We start from the raw sequence: 16,499 nt of genomic DNA, 5'->3' as shown, positions 1-16,499 counted from the left end.
ACTGAGGTGTGCGACAGGGCCTTATTCAAGGGCAAACAAAGAGATGTTCACTTTTTCTGTTGGGTTGCAGGCAACCACGCAATATCACTTTGACACTCCTAAGTGTCAGGCCTACATAGGGTGGTGTATGCTGCGGTCACCATAGGTAGCTCGGGGTTTGTCACCACACTTAACAAATCTCTCTGCAGCTCTAATAGTTGTATGCAAAAGTACCCCAGGTTGGCTGGGGTTGGTCTCTGGGGGTCCCAGAAGGAATTGAACTATCTCTCTGTTTTTGAGACAGGGTCTCACTACGTATCTCAGACAGGTCTCAAATTTATGATCCTCTAAAATTTATGATCCTCTACCTCCCAAGTGCTGGGATTACAGGTGTATGCCAAGACATCCACTAGGTGCAGCATTAGAGGGGTGCACCTGTAGTCACAGGAATCTCTGGCTAGTGCAAAGAAAACCTAGTAGAGACCCTGTCCCTTTGGTGGAGCAAGTAGCATCCTGCATCCCCATTCTTAGCCTGTTGAACTGTGCTCTCTATATGCTTTTGTCTGTATTAGATGTACTTTAAGGTTCGTAAAAATCCATTATTTAAAGACCCTTCCTTTTGTAGTCCAGTGTGGTTATGAACCCCAAATCTGAAATACCATGTGTAAGATAAGAAATTCAGAAATGGACTTACTTATAGACTTTTAAAATCACACACACACACACACATACACGCACGCACGCACGCACGCACGCACGCACACGCACACGCACACACACACACACACACTACAGAATTACTACAAGGCAAGGAGACATACACCTCTGGGGCCGTCTGCGACTGGGTCTTGGCCACAGCGGGAGGGAAGCCACCTACATTGCTTCCTAGAGGTTGTCGCATCCCCAGCTCTGGACTTTGCTAAGACTTCAAGCTCTTCAATCTCCTGAAATAGAAGCAAAGTGCCCACGTCTCCCTCATGCCGCTGATCAGATTCATGGACTTCGCCTTACGAAAGTGCTCAGGGCACCAGCGCCTGCATCCCCAGCAGGCAGATGACAGCTGGAGAGACACTTGGCGTAGTCCCGGAGAGTCTGCTTAACATCTGAGGTCCACACAGCCTGTCTCTTCCTACCTCGTGGGCTCCGTGTTGGTTGCTCTTGACTCTCTTGCCCATCGACGCTTGGCCATCTCCAACTCTTCCAGCTGGCCCAGCTCTCCACGTGAATCTTTCTTATCAGCAACTAGTTCTGCCCGTGTGCTCTTGTTTACTCTTTGCTCCTGAGGACAGTGGGAGTTCACCCACCTGGTGACTGGCTTACCATACACAGTCCCTCCCCTCCGCTGGATGCTTGCATTTGACGTCTTTCTCCTCCGTACGTCTTTGAGCCATCAGCTCACAGTCCCCTTCTCCAGCACACTCTGACTTACGGGCTTGGAATAATTCTCCCCTCCAGTCTTGTGACGTCACCCTCACCCCAGTACCTGCTATATTTTATTTCCCTGTAGACTCACAGTTCCAGCAGGGCAGGGATGTGGCTTCTTGTTTGCCTTAGGGCCATGAGGTCCAGCACAGCCCAGATTCTTGGTGCCTGTGTAGTAAATACTCATTGTACAAATGATTTTTTTTTAAACCAATCTGTCTCCCTGCTCCAGTTTTTACCCAAAAATTTCAAGAGTCACTGCATTCAATGTGTGCTTCTTTTGGGATATGAGTCTCCTTGTCACCCACAGGGCTGACACCACAGGTGCCTCAACCTTAGCCTTGCCTTCCCTGGGGGCTTAACACATGAGAAAAAAAATCCCATTTTAATTTGAGGGTTTATAATTCTCCAGGTTTCTTCTGTCAACTTGTCTTTCCCTGGGCATAGACACTTGAATATTTTCAAGAAATAGGAACAGGCTCTTCCTTGGATGTCAGGTGAAACTGAATACAAACTTACTAATTCTGCCTAATTCTGCTTTTGTTCTGACAGTTGTCATTAAATGTCAACAGAGTTAGGTAAAAAGTGAGGGAAGCTGTAACTCTACTTAAAAGTTCTTGAGTTTTGTTCTGTTGCTGTTGGGGGTTGAACCCATGGCCTTGTCTGTGCTAGGCAAGAGCTCTCCTACTGAGCTACATTTTCAGCTCTCTAACATTGACTTTTGAGACATCGTCTTACAAAGTTGCACAGTAGTAGTGGCCCAAGCTGGCCTTGAACTGGTAATCTTCTTGCCCCATCTCCCTAGTAACTGGGACAACAGGCTTGTGCCACCAAAACCCCTCTTCAAAAGCCCTGAATTGTATCTCAGACACAGCTGGTGGTGGAGACAGACCTGCTTAGGCTTTGCTGCCTCATGGACATTTCTGAAAACAGAAGTAAAGCATTATAACATAATTAGTTGGGAAGAAAAGTACAAAAGAAACCCATTATGTGACTGTCAGGCCCTGCTGGACATCAGGGAAAAGGTGACCATATCTGGCTTTAAATGCATTTCCAATTTTATTTTAATATCAGACCTTTGTAGATTACGTTTACCAAGAATAAGCCTTTGCTCTATGGATTATCTGAAATTCGCTTATCTCAGTGAAGTACCTGGTGCCTTGCACTGGGCTATCTGCTCCCTTCTATGGGGACCTGAATTTCAGCTCGCTTGTCTGTCTGCAGGTATAGTTTAGGAAAAATGACTCCAAGAACCCGGGCTTGGTTTCTCTTGCAACTTCACTTTAGGGTGATGACCCTGAAGTTAATGAGATTTTTTTTTCACTTCCAAGGGTATTATTGTTCATTGAGAAAGTGCACTCTCTTGCTGCCATTCTTTGCTTTTGTTGCCTGTTCCATTCATAGTGAATTTCAGCATCTTAGCACAGTGCAGAAGGTGCCTTGTGCTCTGAAACCCTGATGGTCATTTCCGAGTCTCTCTGAGCTGGCAGTGAAGTTAGTGACCACTCAGTGTCTGGGCCAAAGAACAATGTGATGGGACAGATTTATATCTGCTCCGTCTGAGTAGATTTCCGAGGACATCATCCGTGGCAAAGCACGGTAATTGACAGTCAGTGGTCATCTGTCAAGTTAGACCTGGAGCTGCCAGCAATTCCAGTCAGAAGCCAGACATCTGCCCGAGAGAGCTGCCTTCCTCCTAGATTCTGAAACTGTCAGGGTCAGGCCCCAGCGAATGAACTTATTTGCCTTGTCTTGTCGCCTCGGGGGTCTCTGGTTATTTGTGATCTCAGGGCTTTGATGGTAGGTGTGGGTGTCAAGGCTACCAGGAAACCTCAAGAGTAGCTAGGGTCATTTGTCAGGCTCAGCAGTGAAGGGAGGGAAAAGGAGACAGGAAGACAGATTTGTGTGTGTGTGTGTGTGTGTGTGTGTGTGTGTGTGTGTGTGTGTGTGACACTATGATAACCACTGGCTTCAGTTTTCCAGGGCATGTGCTAAAATAAAATACGAAATGTCCCCCATTGGCTCCTGTATTGGATGTTTGGTCCCAGCTGGTGATTCTATTTTGGTAGGCTCTAGAATCTTTAGGAGGTGACATTTACCTAGAAGAAGCAGGTCCCCAGGGGCAGGCCCTTGGAGGTGATATATCCCTGGTGCTTCCTGTCTCCATTTCTATTTCCTGTCAGGTATGAAATGAGTACCTCTCCCCTGCCCCAGTCTGTAGCCACTTGTTACAATGTTTTTCCCTAGATGGTGGACCCAGAAACAATAGATGGAACCCTCAGAAACCACCAAACAAAAGAAACCTTTATTTCCTTAGCTTATTTCTCTTAGGGATTTTGGCCACTCCAACAGAAAATAGCCAACACAGCACACATCGTGGCTCCCACACTCACCAGCCCATGGTATCTCACTAGAGGGCCACTGTCTCCAGTTCCCGGTACAGGAGGTAAGACATCCAAGCTGATGAGGAAGCATCTGCCAGCATGAGCATGCTGGGCTTGATCCGCTCAGTTATCTGGACAGTTCTGGGATCCTTCTGATGTTCAGAAGGCTGGCTAGTAGGTAGTCTGCCACTCTTACTGCATGGGACAGGTGCCTCTGGTGTGTGTGTGTGTGTGTGTGTGTGTGTGTGTGTGTGTGTATGTTTGCATGTGTGCGCATGTATGAGAACATGTGCATGCATGTGGAGGTCAGAGGACAACCTTGGCATTGTTTCCTAGGTGCTAGTTGCTGTGTTTATTAAGACATGGTTCTCGCTGGCCCAGTAGTCACTGAATATATGAGGCTGGCCGTGGAGTCCTGGAATCTGCTTGTCTTCCCCTTCCTGGCACAGGGACTACAAGAAGGCCTAGTATGCCTTGCTTAAAAAAAAAAAGATTTATTTATTTATTATGTATACAGCGTTTTGACTGCATGTGTGCTTGCAAGCCAGAAGAGGCTAGATCTCATTATAGATGGTTGTGAGCCACCATGTGGTTGCTGGGAATCAAACTCAGGACCTTTGGAAGAACAGACAGTGCTCTTAACCTCTGAGCCATCTCTCCAGCCCATGCCTTGCTTTTTAAAAACGTGGGTTCTAAGGATCCTCTACCACACATCCTCACTGTCACAATGTTATCTCACAATGGTTATATAACACCCCAAATCTCATAGTGTCTAAATATGTTTATGATTTTGTATTAGGCTACATGAAGGTCATGGGCCGTGAACTGAAGGCATCTGCTATGTCAAGCCAAATCTTTTCCCTTTCAGTTATCAGGCATTTTGTCACAATGGCAAGACGTGAACTAGCACAAAACTCTCTCTGAATGTTAGCTTTTGGGGAAGTGGATTCCTTATGTTGACTTATTTTTCTTATAACTCAGTCCATTTCCCAAGGATGGAAGAAAAGGATAAAAATGATATTGACTACTCCAAGGATGAGCCTCATGGACTGCCCTGAATGCTTTGAAATAGTTTACTTTTCTTGTTGTGGTTGTTGAGCTTTGGAGACGCTTTCAAATGAGCCACAAGACAATTCACCGCAGACGCCCGCATCGGCTCTCTTCTTTCTTGTGTGTTTAATCAAATCGCCCATAATAAATTAGCTGCGATTCATTTGGACACCGAATACCGAGTTGTTCTCCTAAGCGACCTGGATTGATTTCCACATGTCACTATTCATCAGGATGAAGTGGCTTCACCAGCCAGGAGCCCAAACACCCAAACACATTTCTGTTCTGTCGCATTACCAGCAGACAGCATTTGGATTTCTGCCCAAGCTGGTGAGTCTCACAATTAGTTGGACTGAAAATGCCAAACAAAGGCTTTTAGATAGATCCGTGTTCCCAGAACAGAGCAGTCTTGTAAGAAAGCGAAGGAAGCAAATCAGAGCTGGAGTCAGAAGAGGAAGGCAGGGCATCTTGTTGGATCCCACACCTCATGCCTGTAGCTTTGGGGTGCATGTAGCAGGGGCCTATATAATTTCGGAGTAGTTGTGTGTGGCATCATATTTGTAGGTTAGGGGTTGGTTAATGAATGATAAGCACACATTAAATCTCTGGAAGGCACTGAGCTTTCTTCTGATGTAAAACAAGTTCCTGTGCATCTACTCCTGCTGCTACCCCAGGATGCTAGCAACCACTACACTCCCATTTTCCAGGCAAGAGAACTGAGGTATCCAAGAGGGTGAGGATTCACCTGTTCAGGATCATACAGAGGTGGTAGTGGAGAGGCCTTTGGGTTTTATGGGAAGAACAAGGCTGACTGACATGGCTGGAGACTGCTAAGGGGAACAGCCAAGTTCATGGTGAGAAGTTTTCTAATACCAAGGCTCTATGGAGATGGAGGTGAAGTCACCATTGCCATTGTGGTCATTCTTTGCTGTCACTGCTCGCACTATTCTCATGACCTCTGTCAGCACTGTCTCCATCATCACCTTGTCCCCTCTATTAACACTGTCTTTACCATCACCCTCATCACCAATGTGGTTATACTGTCATCACCACAATCATGCTTGTCTTCCTCATCAACGTTGTCTTCACCCTGAACCGTCTTCAGTGCAGTCATCACCCTGTCCATGAGCCTCACCATCATGTCCATGACCACTGTCACCTTCATCATCTGTCTCTACAATCATCGTCACCAACATAACAATACCATCATCATTACCATCACCACTGTCGTCCTGGTAACTGCCATCAACATGGTCTCCACTGTCACCACCTTTTCTACAGTCAATATCTTCATTGTGAACCCCAGCATCACAGCTATAGTCAGTGTTATCATCATCATCATCCTTGTCACCATAATAATATGCCTCTACCATCACTGTCATCAACAACATGATTGTACCATTATTTCACCACTATTACCATTGTCATCATCACCTCCATCAATGCTGTCTCTGTCATCACTACAATTGCCATTTCTGTCATGATCCCCAGCATCACATCATCACTGATACCTTCACCCTCTTCGTGGTCACCATCTTCACCATCACATGTGATGACTAAGGCTGGTATACCATGTGCTTTTCCATGTACATTGTGTCCATTACTTTCTTAGTCCTCATAAAGCTCTTTCTGTGAATAGGGTTTTCAGCCCCACCTTCAGCTTAGCAAACAGGATTCAAGAAGCAAGATCTTTTGCTCAAGATTGCAGACTGTAAGGGAAAGGCTAGGCGTGGAACCCATGTACCCTGTCATTCAGGCATGAAAACTCTTTTGTTTCTCAAGATAGAGTGTCATAGTGCAGCCTAGGCTGTCCTTATCCTCACAATCTTCCATCCTCAGCCTCCCATGTGTTGGGATCACAGGAAGGTGCTGTCATACTCATTACTTTCTTGACCTGGATAGCTCTCTTTCACTCTTTCCCTCTGTATGTATGTGGGGGAGCGGAGTTCCTTACTCACTGGGTGGGGTTCACTGGCTGATCAATGAGCCCTAATAATCTATTTGTCCACCCTTTCTAATGATGGAATTACAAGGAAGTCCAGTATGCCCAGCTATTTTCTAAATGTGGGTTCTGGGAACTGAACTCAGGCCCTCAAGCATGAATGGAAACCACTTTACCCACTGAGCCACTGCCAAAGCCCAGACCTGCAGCCTCTTGTTTGGTTGGCTTGGGGGTTCACCTCATTGTGTCCTTCCACTAGAGGATCATGGTAACAAGACAATAATGGCAGTCATATTGCAGCTGCCACAAAGATTAAGCACCATGAGAGATGCTCAGCAGTTACATGGAATGATCCACATGAAGAGAGGCTTAAACTTTACCAGCCTTTTCATAGTGCCACATGCAGTGACCTTCGTGGAGGAGCATTTCAAAAGGTGTGCAGATACGACTGAGGCCGCAGCACACCCAGCCTCATGAAAACCACTGGGGCACTTTGTGTTGCACTGCATTCTCTCTTTTATTCTTACTCCAAACCCAATGGGCTCCCGTTTCGTCTAGCTTTTAAAAAAGCATGTTATTATGGAAGATTTAACATGGGCTCATAGGTTGTGCAGCAAGCACTTTAGCAATTGAGTTATTTCCCCTTCTTTACTTCCTCCCTACTTCCTTCCCTCCCTTTTCCCTTTCTTCCTTTCTTCCCCCTCTCCTGCCCTCCCAACTCTTCCCTTCAATCCCTTTTATCTCAGGATCTCATGCAATCAAGGCTGGTCTTGAACTCTTGATCTTCCTTTACCAGCTTCTCAAGTGCTGAGATGGCAGCTGTGCCACTGCGCCTGGCTCCATAGTGCTTTTCTAGCAGTGGGTTCATAACAATGAAAGACAGCAGATGAGCTCCTGGAACATCTGTATTCTACTTTGTGGGCAGGCTTTTCAGTATTGCCACCTTTAGTGTTTTGAGACTGACAATTACTTGTCAGTGGATTGTACTGCATGTTCCTAGATGCTGGACAGCACCTCTCCTCTCCTCTCTTTCCAAGTGAGTGGTGACCCTTCCCAGGCATAACAGCCACACTCTACAGAGACACTGTGACATTGACCCCAGGAGTTCAGGTCATGGGTAGGAATGAACGTTTTGGCAAGAGAAGTAACAGCAACCTATAAAACAGCATCATGAAGAAAAACTAGCTGTGGATGAGACCCGGATCTCCAGGGTGGGCTTGGCAGTATTACATGGTCAGAGGGACCAGAGGAGCCTCAAGAGGATAACTGAGCATATGTGAATAGCCAAGATTGCTGTATGAGAGGAGGGGCCAGGGAGAGTGGGCAGAATGCATTTATGCTTGGGAAGAGGCTTGAGCCAGTGTGGGTGAGGACAGGAGGACAAAGGGAGCATGAGATATGTTGGGAGGAAGCTGGGAGGCACTGAAGGATTCTTAGCAGAAGAAAAGCTAAGTCCTGCTGCTATGGAAACGGGGACATATGGGCCAAGGGCAGGTGTAGGGAGGGTCTTTAGGCATTTGTCATAGTAATACTGATCTACTCCAGGGTTATAGGAATGGCAGGGTTGAGAAGTGGGCCATCCTTATTATGCACTGAGGCCCATGCCATACCATAAATCATACAGGGAAATTGTCACGTAGTGCTTATGCCAGACTCAAGCATGCTTATTGCAAGTGTCCTCCAAGGTTCCTTGTCCAGTGAGGCTGGTCCATGGCATGTCACATGGAGAAAGGAGAACAGCGGACATCCAAGGGTATGGGAAACCATGGCACTTTGAGAAAAGCTAGCCATTTATCCTGTGGCAATGCCTACAGGGAATGAGAAGCTGGTAGCTCACCCAGGGAGAGGACAGAGGATGCTCTGCCATGCCTGGAGACTTCAGTCAGGAGCCAGCATGGCCATTTCAGGGGTTTCCCTGGCCATTACTCCTGGATGTTGTAAGCACCCTGTTTGGTGCTGTTTTTCTCTCTATGTGTTACCTGCCTTTTCTTCTTTGACTTGGAGCCTCACCTGAAGCCAAATGCTCTGCCTAAAACTCTCCTGGTAACTCCAGCTGCCTCCATGGATTTTGTCCAGTTGGTTCCTGCTGGATGTTGTAAGTCCCTTATTTGATAATATTTTATTATTTACAGCTTGCTACTTATTCTTTTATTTATTTATTTTTGCTTGCTATATGCATAATAAACTCAGTTGAAACCGGAGTTCAGCTAATGTCATTCATCCTCTGGGTAGAATGCATGTCAGGAGAACACATTTATAGATGAGAGGTGGGGTGAAAGAGGAAGAGGGGTGCCAGGTGACTTGCAGGCATTTGGTGTGAGCACAGCCAGAGGGTATGCCTAGAGTGCTTTCATAGGCAGGTAGATGCCATGCTAGCCTCTTGCCTGGCCTATTGAGATGCTGGGTCTTTCAGAGCTACCTCCTATCAAGCTCTCTGGTCTACTTGGCCAAGTCATTTCACCCCTCCCTACCTGTGGCAGGTGCTTGTTGAAATTCTGAGGGCATCAAGGTCCTTTTGCTTTACTGTCTCCAGATAAGGAAAGTGAGTCTTGAGAAGTCATTTTCTATGGGTTAGTCACCCCATGATGCCATTGGTTCTTATAGTGAGATGGTGATGATGGTCATGATGATGATGGTGGTGATGGTGGTGGTAGTGATGATGGTGGTGGTGGTGATGATGATGGTGGTGGTGGTGGTGGTGGTGATGATGATGGTGGTGGTGGTGGTGGTGGTGATGATGGTGGTGGTGGTGGTGATGATGGTGGTGGTGGTGATGATGATGGTGGTGGTGGTGGTGGTGGTGATGATGGTGGTGGTGGTGATGATGATTGGTGGTGGTGGTGATGATGATGACCATGTTGCCCAGAAGTCTTTTGCTTTCCTGTTCTCTCTGAAGCCTTGCATCCTCACACCAGCTCATCTGGTGCATTTTCATACCAGTTCTTATTTTATGTCTTAGTTAAGGTTTCTATTGCTGCGATCAAACACCACGACCAAAAAGCAAGTAGGGGAGGAAAGAACTTATTTTGCTCACACTTCCACATCTAATCCATCACTGAAGGAAAACAGGACAGGAACTCAAACAGGACAGGGGCCTGGGCTCTGGAGGCGATGTAGAGGCCATGGCGGGGTGTTGCTTACTGGCTTGCTCTCCATGGCTTGCTCAGCCTGTTTTCTTATAGAACCCAGGACCACCGACTAGGAGCAGTTCCACCTACAATGGGATGGGCTCTCTGCTACCAATCACTAATTAGGAAGATGCCCTATAGATGGGTCTTATAGAGGCATTCTATCAACTAAGGTTCCTCCCTTTCCGATAACTCTAGCTCATGTGTCAAGTTGACATAAGACCATCCAGTACACTTGGTAACTTCAGAACATCAACACAGGCTTGGCAAGACACTCTTCTGCATCCCCAGCTCTCAGTCTTGCTGACTCTGAGCTCCATTTCAGGTGCTTAAAGGAGACACTTGAAAGTTGTTGCTTCATCTTCTCGCTTTGCTAGATGAGATTGGCTCTGGGGGAAACTTCAGGAAGCTACAGCTGAGGTGGAGAGATGGAAGGCGAGTCTCAGCTGTGCCCTGAGGCTGCATTTCAAGCTAGCTGCTTCACAGACATGGTGCTGAGCGAATGTGGCTTCATCCTCCCACTAGGCAGATTGCAAGTGGCCACACAGGAAGTCTGATCATCAGGGCATCCCTTCCTTGTGTTTCATCAGCCTTCCACAGGCAATTCTGCATTAGGATTATTATGTTGTAATGGAGGTGTGTTTGCTTGATTCCAGCACAGTCATGGGATACCCAATTATTCTTTCTGAATACTCTGGGTTTTTGTGGTGTGTGTGTATTGGGGGAGGTTGCATGCACATGTGTATATGGTGAATGTGTCTGTGCATATCAAGGGCAGAGAAGGGTGCTGGGCATTCTTCTCTAGAACTTTCTCTGTCTTATTCTCCAGGAGGCAGGTTCTCTCACTGGACCTGAAGTTTGCTGTTTCAGGTAGGTTGGCCAGTGAGCTCCCAGAACCTGCCTGTGTCCATCTCTCAATGCTGCAGCTATAAGCATGGACAGTCGTGGCCTTATTACATGCTAGCTGGGGATGCAAACTCATGCTTGCAGTCCTGGCATTCTTACACATTGATCCATCTCCCTAACCGCTACTCTGATTCTTGGTTCTAATTTTGAGATAAGGTACTGAGGAATGAATGAATTTAAGGGAAATCATTATCATCACCATCACTGACATCATTGGGATCACCATCATCATCATCACCATTGTCACAATCACCATCATCATGATAATTATCATCAGCACCACCATCACCATCACTGTCATCACCATTGTCTTGGTTTGAGTGAGAATTCCTTCCATATGCTCACATATTTGAACACTTGGTCCCCAATTGGTAGAACTGTTTGAGAGGGGTTAAGTTTGAGGTTTGGCCTTGTTGGAGGAGGTGTGTCACTAGGGGTGGACTTTGTGCTTCCAAAAGACTCACACCATTCCTAGTGTCTTCTCTCTCTGGCTCTTGGTTGCGGATCAAGATGTGGGTGCTCAGCTGTTGCTTTGCTTTGCTATCATGGATTCTAACTCTCTGAGACTGTAAGGCTAGCTAATTAAGCACTTTCCTTTTATAAGTTGCCTTGGCCATGGTGTTTTACAGCAACAGAGAAGTGACCAAGACAACCACCGTTGTCATTTTATCACTGCTGTCATCATCAGTGGCGGCACAGCCACCGCGTGTTTTTTGACCAAGTCCCTCCCATGTTCTGACTCACATGAGCACCCTCCATGTTATGGACCAGGCAGTTATAGTTTGTTGCAACACATACTTGTGGCTCAGAGATTTGGATTTCTTGCTCAGAGTCATCAAAGACCCTTCTCAGAGTTGCCATTTCTGGTGCTCTGTTCTGGGGTGTCTCTACAGGCCTGGTGTTACTCGTCTCAGAGAGGACACCTCCAAGGCATGTGGAACAGGTGGAGATGCTAGGCTGTGTGCACCCACTGTGAGGCAAGGCATCCATCAGGTCTCACCAGGCCAACAGACTCCCTGTGAATTGTGGAGGAGTGAGAACTTGGTCTCCCCTTGGCATGGGCTCACCTCCCTTGGCCTGGAATGACTGCTCAGAAGCTGTGCTGCCATGTTGCTCAATTTGCTCTCACTTATTAAGAATAATAGCACTGAAGCACTGATGCCACCAAAATGGCTGCATTTTGCTATGATGTAGGTCTGCTCCTGTGGTCGGGGTGAGGTAGAAGGTCCCAGCAAGTGTCTGCGGTTGGAGTTCTGTGGAGATGTGCTTCCATCTTCTCCTTCCCTGTCACCCTGTTCCCTTTTCTATCAATTCCAAAGCCCGCACTCACTAAGTGTCCTTTTAGAAAGTCAAAAGCAATCAGGCCCCACCCCAGCATTATTCCCCTCGCCCCAATCAGTCCTTAGAATCGCTTAATAAATTTGTGGTGCTGTCCAGGTGATCCTATAATGATGCACACGCTGGCACCCTTCTCCCAGGTGCAGAGGCTCTTTGGCGTTCCTAGTGGGTAGGCCACTTGGGAATGCTGTTTTCTGGATGGAGACATTGTACACCTGCCAACTCACTGTCTCCTGGCCCTCTTGCACTTCTGTTACAGGGGTCTCCATCAAAGCCTGTGTCTGGAAGGTTCTCCCTCTGGGTGGCTGTGCCTAGGAGCTGCCTGTTCAGGAGAGAAGTGAAGCCTAGCCATTTTAAGAGGGCAGGGACCGTGGCACAGGGTGTCTGAGTGCTTCCAAACTAAATCAACTCAGCCAAGGGATCTTGTAGCTCTGCTATTGATTGGATGGAGGGGATAGTTATTAAGTTCCAAGAGTGGCTTATTACGGCAATTGGGCCAGATTAAAGAGGAGCTTAGCCTGGTGTCCATCAGGAATCACGTGGGAGGCTGACAGCCTCGTTCAGAGGTTGGGATCTCCACTCCTTTCCCCATGTCCACATTGTCTGAAGATACAGTCTCTCTCCCTTCCTCCTGTGAGCCTGTGTGTGTGATGTGGGTGAGCACTGTGCATGTGGAGGCCCGAGCATACTTTGATTTCATTCTTTAGGTGTATGATTCCTGAGACAGAGCTGCTCACTGAGATAAGGAAATCACTGATTCAGCTGGACTTCCTGGCTACCAAGCCCCGGGTGTCCATCTCCCAGTTGTCTTAGTGAAGGTTTCTGTGGCTTTAATAAATCACCATGACTGAACGCAGCCTGGGAGGACGGGGTTTATTTTACTGTACTGTTCCACATCTCTGAGGAAAGTTGAGAGCAGGAATTCCAATAGGTCAGGAACCTGGAGGCAGGAGCTGATGCAGAGGCCATGAGGGGTGCTGCCTTGCTGCCTTGCTCCCCATGGATTTCTCAGTCAGCTTTCCTATAGAACCCAGGACCACCAGCCCAGGGATGGCACCACCCACAGTCAGCTGGGTTCCTCCCCCATGGATTTTCAAGCAGTAGTCAAGAAAAACGAGCCGGGGCTTACCCACAGGCCAATTTGGTGGGGGCATTTTTTTCTCAATTGAGGTTCTCTCTTCCAAAATGACTCCAGCTCATGTCAAATGACCAGCACAACAGTTCAGGGACTATGGGCACGTGCCACCATGCCTGGCTTCTTTCGTGATGCTGGAGTTTGAATTCAGGGTCTCATACTTACATGATTGGAGCTTGTGAACTGGGCTATCTTCCCAGATCTTCATCTGTCTTAATAAACAGTCGTAGGAACCCTGTTAATGATGTCTGTATCAAGCTATGCATTTCACCTGGTGAAGGAGAAGTCTTTCCCCAGATATAAGCCCAGGATGTTATGTTGTGTTTTGTGCCTGGCTCTGTGACTAATGGTACCCTCTCTTTGAAGAGGAACTGGGTGTCCCTCCAGGATGGGGAAGGGTTAGGGGGACACAGATCTGCTTTGACTGTGGGGTCACCATCTCCCTCAAATGTGGTTAATGTGAAATCATGAAGTTTCTTTGTCAGTCGACAATACATAGGGGAAAAGGGAGCTTTATCCGTGTCTATATCCTAACAGCTGGAGCTCAGCTGGATCAGCCTGCCTTTGGGGGCCCGCCCAGTCCCTGCCTGGAGCAGAAAGGGAACCTTTCACCATCTTGCCACTCTGCGAGCTCCCAGGGCCAGGTGTGGTACAGAATTCATCCTTTCAGATTCTAGCAAGGTGGTATTAGGCATAGAGTGTATGTCGTGTCGTACTCCCGCGCACCCCATGAAGAATTCTGGGACAGTACCCCTTAATCAAACAGCATTCCCGCTTCTGCAAAAGCCTGCTATTCACAGACTGGGGCAAATATTCACGAGAGCAAAATGACATGGCTGTCTTTAGGAACAACTCAGCAGAATATTAGCACTTTCTTTTAGTTTTATCTAAAATAAAGGCCTCATATGGGGCCAGGGAGACAAGCCAGGCAACGTGCTGCATGCTTACAAGGTTCTGGAGCTTAATAAGCTGAGGTGGGAGGATAACTTGAGCCTGGGAGTTCAAGACCAGCTTGGGCAACAGTGAGTCCTGTTTGAAAACAAAGAAAACCAATCAGGGCTTTGGGTAGAGTCCAGTGGTGGAGTGCTTCCTGGTGTGCACAGAGCCCTAGGGACGGGGCTTTCTATGATTTCTTGTTTCCCCCAAACATTTAAATATTTAAGTTGGCAAATAGGTTTGGGATGGGATGTCCCAGTGTAATTTCTGCTGTTTGTTCTAGGAAGGGGGTTCACTTGCCCTCACTTACAAAACTACTTCGGTTTCTGTCTTTCCCACCTCATAACCAACTTTCACTTATTTGACTCGTGTGTGTGTGTGTGTGTGTGTGTGTGTGTGTGTGTGTGTGTGTGTGTAGAGAGGGTAGGGGAGGAAAGACAGACTGACAGAGGAGAGAGAGAGAGAGAGAGAGAGAGAGAGAGAGAGAGAGAGAGAGAGAGAGAGAGAGAGAGAGAGAGAATAAAAGATTGAGCTCACCTGCTGTATCCTTCCTATAATCCAAGGACCTGGGACCCTAAACCCCACTAAGGAAAGCATGGTTGTGGTCTGACATTTCTGAGTGTATTGGCTGGCATGAAAGAATCTTCAGTTCCAATCCAGACAGTGTGGCCAGGAGACCAGGTGCATCCTGCAATCAGCCTGCACTTGGGCTCCCCACACACAAGTGCCTTATTGTTTTATTAATATCCCACCAGCAGCTGTTAGTTCTGTGTAGAAATCAAATGGATCCTGAGAATCTGTCTGCCGCGCAGTGGCGATGAGCCTTGTAGGCACTCCAGGTTAAATGGAGACAACAGTCAAGATCACAGTCTCCACAGAGCTCCATAGGCAGGGCCATGGACCAAGTGCATGAAATGACCATGTCGTGGGTTTTCCAGTGGGGTCAAAGTTGGCCCTACAGTCTTTTTTATTATTAATTTATTCAGATTACATCATAATTGTTATCCCATCACTTGTATCCTCCCGTTCCTCCCTCCCCCTATCTCCACAGTGCCCTTGATTCTGGAATCATTCTTCCATCCTTTCATCCACTGCTCCTATGAAATGCAGTCCCCGTTTTATTTATGTTTCCCCAGCTTTTCCTGTGGCTAGGGAGTCACCCCCCCCAGGGCCCCTTTGTTTTCTGAAATACCAACTCTGGGAGCCTCAGCCCATCCATTTACTCCTTGGGTTTGTTTTGGGGGGAAACCTTCCCAGGCTTGTACTCAAAGAACTTCCTCTGAGCACCATGGATATATCTCATGGCTTAAAAACAAAACCAAAACAAAAAATCAACCAGTTTTAGCCAGGGTCTCATGTTGAGGCTGGTCTTGAACTCCCTGCATGGCAGAAGATGGCCACAAGGTTCAGGTCCTCTTGTGTCTCCCTCCTCAGTGCTGGGCACTAGCGTGCTCCACCACACCCTGTTTATGTGGTGCCAGAGAGGTGAACACCAGGCTAGTGCCTTATCAACTGAGCTACACCCATGCCTTTGTTAGGACTCTTACTCTATGATTTGTACCTATAATATGTATAAATTTACATATTATAATTATGTATATAGTTACGTTTAATATGTAACGATTGTGTAGCATCTCTACAGGCCCCTGTGACTCCCCGTTGGGCAGGACTCCTGCCTGCTTCCTCCATAGTTGCCTTGCATGGCATTCACATGGTCCCCAGCACTGGGAGAAGACCAGCCCAGTGTAGGGTTGGGACTGAGCAGGTAGAGCATGGTGACATCTCCCTTGTCTTGATTCCCATAGTGGCCTGGTTGATTCCACTCTGGTTCGAGAGTAGGCTTGGGACCTGGAGATTTAAGAAAATCATCTCTGGCTGGGTGCCCTTGGCTCTGCCTGTGCTGTGTGCTGTGGGCTGGGAGCTGCCGTCTTGCCACTGTTCTTCCCCCAGTTCTCCTCAGAAGACTCAGATGCTTCTGATGCCAGGATATGCTAGCCAGAAGCCATGACTACTGCAAGGAGCTTTGTCCTCCTAGCCATGCTGCTTCAGCCCGTCATTCTTTCCTGGTGGGAGGGGCCGCCACCTGCTTCCCACCTGTGTGTGCATCTTTCATCTTTAGGGAGAAGACAGACATTGCCATCCTTAGCTTGCCCAGACCTTGGTTCTGCACATAGGCAGGGGAGGGTAGGTGGGCTCCCATCTCCCAGCTTAATTAAAGATGAACTGATGGGCCTGGCTTGGAGGACAGTCCAGCCTCGAGCAGCTGTGGAGCAGATGGT

Source organism: Acomys russatus, chromosome 25 (genome assembly GCF_903995435.1).
Source record: "Acomys russatus chromosome 25, mAcoRus1.1, whole genome shotgun sequence".
In the NCBI taxonomy this organism is placed as follows: domain Eukaryota; kingdom Metazoa; phylum Chordata; class Mammalia; order Rodentia; family Muridae; genus Acomys; species Acomys russatus.
Note: the sequence above shows the minus strand (reverse complement) of the source record.